Source organism: Paramisgurnus dabryanus, chromosome 7, assembly GCF_030506205.2.
Source record: "Paramisgurnus dabryanus chromosome 7, PD_genome_1.1, whole genome shotgun sequence".
Taxonomy (NCBI): Eukaryota; Metazoa; Chordata; class Actinopteri; order Cypriniformes; family Cobitidae; genus Paramisgurnus; species Paramisgurnus dabryanus.
The window spans coordinates 43,540,008-43,551,275 of NC_133343.1; the positions used below are offsets into that span (position 1 = coordinate 43,540,008).

Genomic DNA, 11,268 nt, shown 5'->3' on the forward strand with positions numbered 1-11,268 from the left:
CTAGATCCATCGACCCATAACTCTTTGTCTGGGTTTTCAAGAGGGATTGGATTAACTGGACCAAGACTATCTTCTTCTACTTGTTTTTCACACTCATGTGGTATTCCCTCATGTGGTTCCAGCATCATTGTTGCAGGGTTAAGAGAAGAGTCCCTGATGATTTCCACTCGCAAATCCTTGTTTAACAAAGTTGCTTCCCATTTTGCTCTTCTTGCGTCAGTTATGGTTTTGATGTTTGTGTTGTTCAACAGTGTCACTATGCTGTGTGGGGTGTGTAATATGATAGTTTGTGCTCCTATCAGATTTTCAACTGCATCCATTGCCCATGTGGCACCATCGAGGGCTTGTATACATCGTGGTTGACCAATCATAGTGACAGGTATTTTGTGGAAAAGTACCCAACTGGTTTGTATCGATCACCTGGTTTTTGACACAGTACTGCTGAATACGTCTCATCTCCCACCCTGGTCCACAAATGAAATGGCAACCGTCCATCAGGAAGTCCCAAGGCTGGGGCTGAAGTCAGTTTTTCTTTCATAGAAGTAAACGCTTCCTCAGCTTCTGGTGTCCAGTTTATCTGTTCCACTCCAGGCTTTCCTCCCTTGTACAGGTCAATAAGGGGGCTAGTGATGCTGGCAAAATCAGGTATATACTGACGACAGTAGTTGAAAAGTCCCATCACCTTCCGCATTCCTGTAACTGTTAGAGGTTTTGGAAGTTGTCGTAATGCTTCTACACGCTGTGTTGTCATTCTCCTTCCCTTGACAGATATTTCTTGGCCCAAGTAGATCACCTTGGTTTTGGCCAGCTGTGCTTTGTCGGGTTGACCTTGAATCCTCCTTTCCTAAGGGCTTGTAGGACAACATTCAGAGCGAATACATGGCTGTTTTCATCTGGGCTTGCAATCAACAAGTCGTCAACATACTGGAGGCAAACACTTCCTGAACTCTCAATTTCAGCTTTCTGCTCTGTTAAGAACTGGTCCAAAGCTCTATGAAATACAACAGGAGACAAATTAAGACCTTGTGGGAGTCAGTTCCAGACATACTGTTTTGTGCCCACTGTGAAGGCCAATTTCTCTTGAGATCTTTCATCAATAGGTATAGACCAGAAAGCTGACAGTACATCTAGTACCGTAAAAATTCTTGCATTTCCTGGAATATCATTCAGAATGGTGGCAGGATTGGCTACAATAGGATGAGGTTTTGGTGTTACACTGTTAAGTCTTGTGTAATCGATGGTTAATGAGTTAATGATTTATCTGATTTCTTGACAGGCCATACAGGACTGTTAGTGGTTGATGAAGCCTGTCTGATAATTCCTTCAGCTTCCAAGTCTGCCACTATCTCTTCCACGGCTTGTCTTGCGTCAGGTCGGATGGGGTACTGTTTATGAGGGGAATGTATTGGTCCTTTAATAACAATGGGGTCAATGTTGGCTTTGCCACAATCCAATTTGTGTTTAGCCCAAACATCTGGATATAAACTGCACAGAAGACCCCACACACCGTCTTTTCCCCAGTCTCTAATAATTGGTTTTGCTGTACCAACAGACCACAGATTACAAGTGCAATCTTCATGTGGTATTATCCCAGCTGTTGTAGTGATTTGACGGCTGTCAGTGAATATGATCATGTTTAACAATGGAAGGATGTCCATGCCAATAAGGCTTCCTTGTGAATTCGGTCCCACCCAGAAAGATGTCCATAAAACTTCATCTTCATGTATTTGCAGAGGAACCTGTAAACTTTTGCGAAATTTTGTGATACCACCTCCAACTCCTTCAACTTCCATAGTTTCATCTGTTGTAGGTAGGTTCAGATCTGTTATTGAAATTGCTGCTCCTGTGTCAACTAAAATGTCACATGGGTGGCCCCCTATTAATGCATTGATGAAAAGGCGATTGTCTCTTTTCTTATTAATACAGGGGGCCGCTGATTCCTATTGCGGACGCATAATTCCCTCAATGAGCTGACGAACTTGTGCTTCAGTCCATGTCTTCCCATGAGAGTTTTCATCATAATTTTTCGCACTGACCTGTTTAAATGATGGACCTTGACCTTCTGATCCACCTCCTTTAGCCCAGCAATCTTTTCTCACATGGCCAGGCTTTCCACAATTGAGACAAACAATTAGCTTCTTCTTTGTGTCCATGTTGTATTGAGCTGTCGCCACTCCTCTTCGATATGACTTGTTTCCTTCTTCCTTGTTTGATCTCATAGCCATCTCTAGGCGGCCAGCCCATTGCATAATTTGGTCAAATGTCTCGCCTGGGTTGACTCCAAGTGACAAGGCTTGTTGGTATTTTGCGCTCAGTCCATCCACAAGTGTGTCGGTAAACTGTACATCATCTCTGTCAGGTTGCTTCTTAGCACAGAGTGCCCATCTCTCATAAGCATTCCACTTACGCAGAGCATATTCATCTGGGGATTCATCATCCTTTTGCTTTATCAATGTCACTGACGTGAAAGGAATTTTACCGCTTCCTAAGATTTCTTGGATTTCTTTTCGGAACCCATCTAATGCTTGCCAAAGACCCAGGGGTCGTCCCTGGCCATCAACCCACAAATCCATCCATTGGGCTGTTGTTATCGAAGCTGGCAAGCGTTCCCATCTGTCTCTTGGAATTTTAGCTTTAACAATAGTGTGTATATCTCTTAATGTCATTTAATGTGCTTCTACCAGAGAGTCTAATTCTCTCCAAAACTCTGTGTTTGGATCTTGTCTCTTTAAAGGAGGCAGGGCTGTGAGAATGGCTTGACGTTCTCCTGGTGTGAATGGTCTCTCTTCTGTCATCATTTCAGATTCTTCTCTTTTAATTGCAGGTGAAGAACTTTCAGGACCGATTTTATCAATTGTGATCATGTCATCATCTCTTGTCTCATCACCCCAGTCAGATCCATTATCACGAGCTGGTGTACATCGCAGCATGTCTCTATTTGGCTGGCCTGATTTAGATCTCATTATTATTGGAGCTGCTTGTGCAGATGCAATATACATTTTGTCAACTGGACCTTCATTTGATCTTGAAGCCTGAGGCTGTATCAGAGGTTTAGAAGAACTTGTATATTGTACAGGCAAAGTTGGATAAGTTGGGTTGTAAGGAGGAGGTGTTACAGTTATTGTGGATTTTTCTGGTGTTTGTGAATATTTCCTTTCAGCTTCAGTTATTATATTTGTCCAATCTGGATCAAATGAATCATCATTGGTTATATCTTCTTTAACTGAACATTTAATAGACATGATTTTATTCAACTTGTTATATGCTTCAACTTGAGGCTTCATTGCTTCAACAAGTGAAACTGGACACCCATTAATGCCACAACAAATTCCTCCTTGTTTCACAATCCAATTAGCAGCCAGTATTGGGAATACTTTTGTCTTGATAGAGTCTTTTTGGGACTCAAACCAGCTTAGCTGCACATCCATAGATGCATTGATATCCAATCCTTTTTTTAAAAACTTAGTTTGCTTCTTCTTTTTATCCAAATACCAAACAGATATCATTTTGCTGTTACAGGCACTTGCCATCTTGCAAATTATTTGTCCCTCAGTCTCTTGTATGTTCAAAACAGCAGGACTATTTTTGTGTGTGTGTGTGTGTGTGTGTGTGTGTGTGTGTGGGTGTATTCCAAGGGAGGCCCCAACAGCAGCAAGGCTATTTATATGTGTGTGTGCGTGTGTGTGTGAATTCCAGGGGAGCACCTCAGCTTCTCTCTGCTTCTCTTCTCTCTAACCTGCTCTAGTTTACTCGAGGAACAAAGAAGGGGGGAAATAAAAAAACAAAACAAAATCAACTAATTATTTATAAGTAACTTAATCAATTTATATATCCTTTTTCTTCAATTTTTTCTTATTTTATTTTTTTTCAAGTTGGTCTCAGATCAGTCTCCTCCTTAAACACTGAACAGCTTCGTTGTCAAAATTGAAATGCACGCGATTCTAGCTCCTTTTTATTGATACCCTTCTTCTACGGGTTCAATTTCCAGCGTATTTAAACGTTTTAGGGTTTCTTCGTATCTTCTATACTGCACTGCACTAACTCGGAGCACAGACCCGCCACTTTAAATCGCAATAAATCACCACTGTCACACTATCCTCGTTTCCTTCTGAAACGATTCTTCGGTGTGTTGGAAATATTTTAGAGATTACTCTGCCATCGTTTTTACAGTCTTGCCATATTCCAACCACCTCCCAGTCATGACAGCTGATTGCTAAATCGCCTTACAGCTATCCCAATATATTGACTAAATGGTCTTCTTTCTAAAAAAGATCCACTTTTTTAAAAGTCTTTTCAAACATAGAAAAGACTACCCCAGCTTCATTCAATATCTTTTAGAGGTTTACTGATCAGAGCAACTCAAATAAGCCACATCAAATTTATATTATTTAAATTATTTTACTATTTCTGACACATATATTCATTGGCAACACAACTGATGTTTAAATGACACAGTTCTTTTAAGCAGTTTCAGTCAAAGTCCAATCATCAGGCAGACTTATAATTATTTTGAAATAAAATAAAGTCTTACCTGAAATGATTGAGACAAATGCCTGAAGATGCAATCCTGTTCGTGACGCCAAATTGTAGACTTGGAATTAAGCCTTTTCCCCTTTATTATTTGATTCACGGGTCCGGACACCAATTGTCTTGCCAAGAAAAAATCTTTAATATATATATGTCAGGAGAGAAACCAGTAAAGATGTTCTATTTATGACAGCCTATACATTTCTTTCATTCTCCCGTCATCCCGTAGTTTCTCTGGGGTGGTACAGTAAGGTTTGAGCTTTTATACATCACAGAAAGACTTCCTTGTAAGGTAGAAAAACATGTTGCTTAAGCATCTCAAATATAGAACATATATGTCATGCTAACACATGGCACAGTCCACTCCTATATTAAGATACTATTCTTAGTGTATACATTTGTGGTGCTTTGCAAACTGTACACATTTGACATGTCATGCATGATCAGAACGTATTACCCTCTTTCAATCCCCTGACATGTGATCCATACTATCTATAGTCTCGTTCATTCAAACACATGCATTTAACACTCCATAAGATAACACAACTGATTATGAATATAAAGAATAATAATACATAATATATAATAATGAAATCATATTAAAATAATACATTTAAATAAAAGAATACATTTAATAATAAAAGACTAAATTTTAAGTCTTCAGTGCCCTTTTGTGTCATTTGTTAGGTCAGTTCAGTTTGTTTGCACATGGTCTAGATGTGTTAGTTTTGTTCTGTTGACCTCTTTAATAGGCCTAGTTATTTAATTTGCTTACTTTAGGTAATTTGTTTGTTTATTTATTTTTTCTTCATTTTTGAACTTTATTAAACTTTACTTTGGAAACTATTTTTTTTGGCTTGCCCTATCTTTATTGACTGCTTGGTCCCTCACAAGTGGTGGCAGCGGTGGGATCAGCTAGAAGGGGAAAGTTTCCTAAAAGTGTTTTTTTTGTCCTTCCCTCCTGATTTTTTTTGTCTGAGCCATGAATCGGGGAGGACGGAAAGGAGGTTTAAAGGATGTTCCCACAGCACATTCTGAGAGAGTTCTACAAGATCAGGCAGAGGCAGGAGCACAGGATATCAGAGATGTGAATATGGAGCTTGAGGGTAGAGAGCCAACTCTTTCTGACCTGACTGGCTTATTTAGAGCCCATATGGCAAAAATGGATGCTCTGGAAACTCAGAGAAGTGATGAGTATGCTCAGCAGGATCGTCGGTTTAAAGCTCTCCAACATCAGTTTAGTCTGTTGCAGCTGGAGGTGCAGGCACGCACAACTCCAATCCCTATTCCCATGCTGTCTGCCAGGGATACTTTGGATGGATCAGAGGATGAGGAAGGGGCTGCTGCACGGCCACTGTCTCCATCTGCTGCCATTCCGAAGGACATGTCTGATGCTTATAATCCAGGTCAGTGTCAATTCAAAGAGCCTAAGCTAGAGAAGTTATCTGACTCTGATGATATTGAGCATTTTCTAATCACCTTTGAGAGGATTGCAGCAGCTTGCCGGTGGACAAAGAAGGACTGGGCCTTCTGGTTAATTCCCCTCCTGGCGGGTAAGGCCAGGGCTGCTTATGTTTATATGGACATGCATGACTCCCTTGACTATGAGGAACTTAAGTCTGCTATCACTGCATGAAAAGAGCTGTATACGGACAAATACGGGATGGGAAATCTCTGCTAAACTTTAGGTTTGCCAGATTTTTGAGGCAGAGTGCTTGGAAAGGTAATACACCAAAGTAAACTTGTTAAACATCCAGAAACCTTACGTTTGTGGATGTATGTAGGAACTGGTGGAAGTTTCCAGGAATCCTTACAGCTGGTTGTGAGGAGGGGTGGGTGTGATGTGTGAAGGGCTTTTTATATGTTAATGACCCACAGGTAGAGGTGTCTTCTTTGTTTTCAGAGCTGAGTGGGGTGGGGTGGGGGGTTAACCATGTCTCTTTAAGACAGCACATACAGTATTGTGGTAAATAAAAACTGTGTTTTCTAAATACGTTTATTATTAATATAATTTAATTCGTCTATTTAAGAAACTTAGCATAATTCAAAATAACTAAAATTCAATGAACACAATTACCATTTTCATGTGTGAAAATTATGTCTCTGACTCAAGAGAAATGCAACAAATGTTATTTCAGAATATATATTTACAACACTTTGAAAACATGTCTCCAACTGCCCAAGGTCAGAATATTGTGCATGTATCTCTCAATGCTGCATACATCGTTTAAAAGAAGCCGTTCAAATGACATCATGTAACAAATTTTGCTAGCTAGGATGTTGATAAATTGGAAACAAAAATATCAATAGACAGGTCCATAATCTAAAAGACAGTCTTTCACATATGAATGCAAAACATGTTGGGTGATACAGACTGACAAACTTGGGTAAACATATCTGCAGATATCTGTCAGCTACTGTACTTCTAATCCAGAGGTGCCCAAAGTTGGCCCACAATAGACCTTAAATTTGGCCCATCATGCCACGTGAGATAAGGAAAAAGAAAACAAAAGTCATTGACGCAGATGTTCGTATTTTTTATTAAACATTTTCTAAAATGTATCATTTTTTGTTGTATTTTTACATTACAAAATGTAAATTAAAATTAAATGCAAGGGATTAAAGTGAATTTTTTTATGTTTCATGCATTCTTGAAAGTGTATAAAATGCATCACGGAAATTAATGGACTCGGGTACTATAGACTAAAAATGAAGAGGTTGCGGCAGTGGCACACAGAGAAAAGGATATTTAAAATGATTGGCAAAACGATTTCTTTTTTCTACAAAAAGCCTTGGAAAATAAAACTGCATAAGTTATGCATAAACAGAGTAATGTTTGCTTATTTATTTTTAAAATTATAAATTAGGGGTTATCAGGGCAACTTTAATTTTAATATAACACAACAACATTTACTTTTGGCCCACAGCCCTCAGTCAGGTTTGGCCCTTGTAAGGAAAATGTTCGGGCACCAATGAATGTTCTAGTCTATCTGAGGAGGTAACTTTTAGCATATGATAATGCATGCTTGTACAAAGTTAGTCCACATATTATAATGTTTGTCTTCAATCAATCAATTTAAATAAAAGACATGGGGACTTTATAATATAATAAGGGTCAATATATCACAGTGAAAAAAGACATACATGCATTTTTACTTTAACATGAACTAATGCTGGGTTAAGGCATATACTAATCATAAACTATTGAAAAGTCATCATTAACTACAACATGACGTGTTTTTCATTGTTAGTTAATGCATTCATTTACAATAAATTAATTAGGCTACATGTCTCAGTATTAGTTTATATTTACTTATATTTAAGTAAAAATTCATTTAGGTATACGTTAAATGTTTCCAATGATTAGTATGGCAGTTAATCCACTAAACCCAGACATTCCTGAGGCATGTTTATACAGAGTTTTGTATTTCATCAAGAAAGTGCTGATTCACAAAGATTTTATATTTAAGAAAATCTGAGCATCATTCAAAATAACTGTTAACATGTTTTTCAACTAAACATGCTTTGTCAACGTAATAAACTTTATAAAAACATTTATTTTTATTTTTTTATTAATTATCAAGTATAAAGAACAATGCATAGTGTGAAACCGCGGATTATAAAAAAAGTATATTAAGTGCGAGCAGAGGATCAAGCAGAAACAACGCCAAAGGACTACATTTCCCAGGATGCACCTCCACCCTTCAGGTGCGACCGCTTTACCTATGGCTTGACGGGAAGATTCAAAATCGCGAACCGTTACTGCATGGATTACTCTCGGGCTCTTTGTTTGCTCCTCGACATTACGGTAAGTTTGATTTAATTCATTTGCCTGCATCACGCTGATCGGTTGCCTATTTGTTCATATTATGTTATTTACTATGATTCGTTTTTGTCTTTATACTAGAACTGTTTGAATTTAAAGCACAAACAGTAAAACTTTAAGGGTATACGTGGTACAGCGGTAAACATGAGGTTAAAAATACGCGAAGTAACATTCAAACCGGGCTGTTAGAAGAATCAATTCGATGTTTAAATTTTTAAAAACAAAACTTTAAAGAAGCCAAGATGAGACGTTATTTGCTTAAAACAAACAAAGCAACAGTAACTCGTGTGTTTGAAATGTTAGCAGCTAGCAAGTGTCTCTCTGCTATTTTAAATTATACAGACGATCTTTTGTTGTTAAAAGCTCATTGCTTTAGTTCTGGTAGATGCTGCTTATTTTTCAAGACTGTTTTAATAGCTTTATATTGATTTAGAACAAAGCCAGCTTCACTTTGAGAGAACCTAGATGCTTATTGTAAAGAAGCTTGGAGTCATTATATATTTAAACGTTATATGTTTGCTGTTCTTCATCTTTTTAAATATGAAGTCTATTCATGTTTGTGTTTACAGAGGTCATGTACACTGTGGTCAACTTTGTGGACGATGAAGAGGTTTCTGGGTAAAGATGATGTATGTTTATTTATTCAATTTTTAAAATCAAACATGTTAGATAGTAAACAGATGTATGTGATTTTGATTTTTAATTCTGTGCTTGCCAGAGAAATATAACGAAGTAACAGTGAAAGCTAAAACATCAGACTGATCTAGACACTGAAGAAATTGATGTCACTGCAATCTGGCCAAAATGATGTAAGTTTAATAATGAAATTATTAAATTAAAGAGGTTAAATAGTTAATAGATGTGTTATGATGTATGTGATTCTATTTTTTTATTCTGTGTTTGATAGACAACTATATTGAAGTAGCCTACTGTAATGAAGCTGCAGAACAACACAGAGACTCTGAGGACATCAACACAGAAAATGAAGTAAGAAGATGTATATTATGAAGTTCTTTGATCATATGTTGTTGTATCTTTGTACAGTTTAATGTAAACTTTCTAAAATGTACAACTTTAATTATATGTCATTTGATTTGTCGTGTGTATCTGTATATGTGTAAAAGTATTATGCCAAATACTTATATGTACTTTTATATTTCCAAAGGGCTCCAAAGAGATGTCTGTCCAGATGAGGGTGCATCAACTTTACCTTTGCTGACAACAGTTAACTTAACTCAAACCATTTAAGGAAATCGGTTGCCTTAAACCCTTAAGTTTTAAAAAACATACATTTGAGTACTGTGAACTTAAGTCTTGTGCAATTATGCACTTATATTTAGGTAGTGTGAACTTAAATATAAGTGCATAACTGCATGTGACTCAATTTTTTTAAGTTCACAGTACTCAAATCTATGTGTTTTAAAACTTGAATGGTTTAATGCAACCGGTTTTCTTAAATGTGAGAAAGCTATTGAATCTACACTGCAAAAAATCACTTTCTAGTAGAAAAACTAAAAATTCTTAAATCAAGATGTATTTTCTTGATGAGCAAAATTACCTTAGAAAATATGTGTAGTTTTTAGACAAAAATATACAATTTAAGTAAATTTGTGCCTAAACAAGCAAAAATATCTCAACAGTGGAGTGAGAAAATTGTGCTTAAATTAAGTTTTTATGAAAAAAGAAAACTTAAGATTTTTTTCTCACACCATTGGCAGATATTTTTGCTTGTTTTAAGCACAAATTCACTTAAAGTGTGTGTGTGTTTATTTATTTTGTCTAAAACTAGACTTATTTTCTTAGGTCATTTTGTTCATCAAGAAAAAGCATTTTAATTTAAATAATATTTCTACTGAAAACAAGACAATAATACTATGTAAGAGTCATTTTTTGCAGTGTAGGACTGATTTCTTAAAGCAAGATCAATATAGTTGTTGTTCATTTTATTTAGATATTTACTACATTACAGTGGCAGCTGGGGACTTGTTTTTTGTGAGCACTTGATGCGAAGTTTGTCACAACATGTATACAGCCCGTCATTTGTGTGGTTCCCAATTTCAAAATATGTGTTCTGCGTGTCGAGTGCGTGTATGTGTATCACGTGTTTTGACTAAACACGTGATGCACATGGTTTACATGAAGCAACAAAAACATTTTAAAAACACAAGCAACACACATGACACTCCGAACACTTATTTTGAATTTGCAACCGCCACTGCTACATTACATTGTACTGCTTTGAATGTAGTTTTCATTGTTGCTTTTATTTTGTTTTATTTTACTCTAATATTGCTTTCTCTGTCTGTATATTTATAAGTTTAAATAGTATTGTTTATGTATGCAACTTCTAATATTTATGTGTAATATTATTTTGTGATTGTGACAATTGTGGATTGTTCAGTTTTTTATTAAATAAACATTTCAAACTCAATTCAAGTTTTTTTTTTTGGGCATGTATAGTAGGATATAGTGGGGGGGGGATTGTAGTCTATCTGCATAGCAGGCAAATAACCAATCAAGTCACTAAACTATGAGGGCTTGGGTTGGGCTAAATACAAAGTGTAACCAATCAAATCATCTCAACTGGAAAGTTTCAAAGTTGTGTCCCAATAGTTGTCAGAGTTTTGGGAGGGGGTTTTAAAAGCAACCAATCAGTGTTGGGATTACACACCAATGGGGACACTAGAATTGTGCAAAGGTGTGAAATCCCAGTACCTCTGAAGGTGTGAAAATGTCCCCTGACAAAATCTTCAATGGGATTATTTGCCATGGCAACAAATGGCTGCATATACCACAGGAATATCCCGTCAGCAAGATACATCCGAATTGGTATCATTACGGGAGTTTCCTAACTTGGTGGAATTAGAAGTTTACCCTCAGTGGAACTAGTAGATACTTCCGAAAATCAGTGGTGT

The 11,268-nt window shown here is 36.9% G+C and overlaps 1 long non-coding RNA gene across 1 annotated transcript; it reads left to right on the forward strand.

The window, feature by feature from the left end:
• The first annotated feature begins 8,241 nt into the window (after positions 1–8,241).
• On the forward strand, positions 8,242–10,766 carry LOC135751905 (uncharacterized). The gene is made up of 5 exons (XR_010533060.2): positions 8,242–8,335; positions 8,923–8,982; positions 9,072–9,162; positions 9,261–9,340; positions 9,519–10,766. It is a non-coding gene; the product is annotated as an uncharacterized lncRNA (long non-coding RNA).
• The last annotated feature ends 502 nt before the right edge of the window (positions 10,767–11,268 follow it).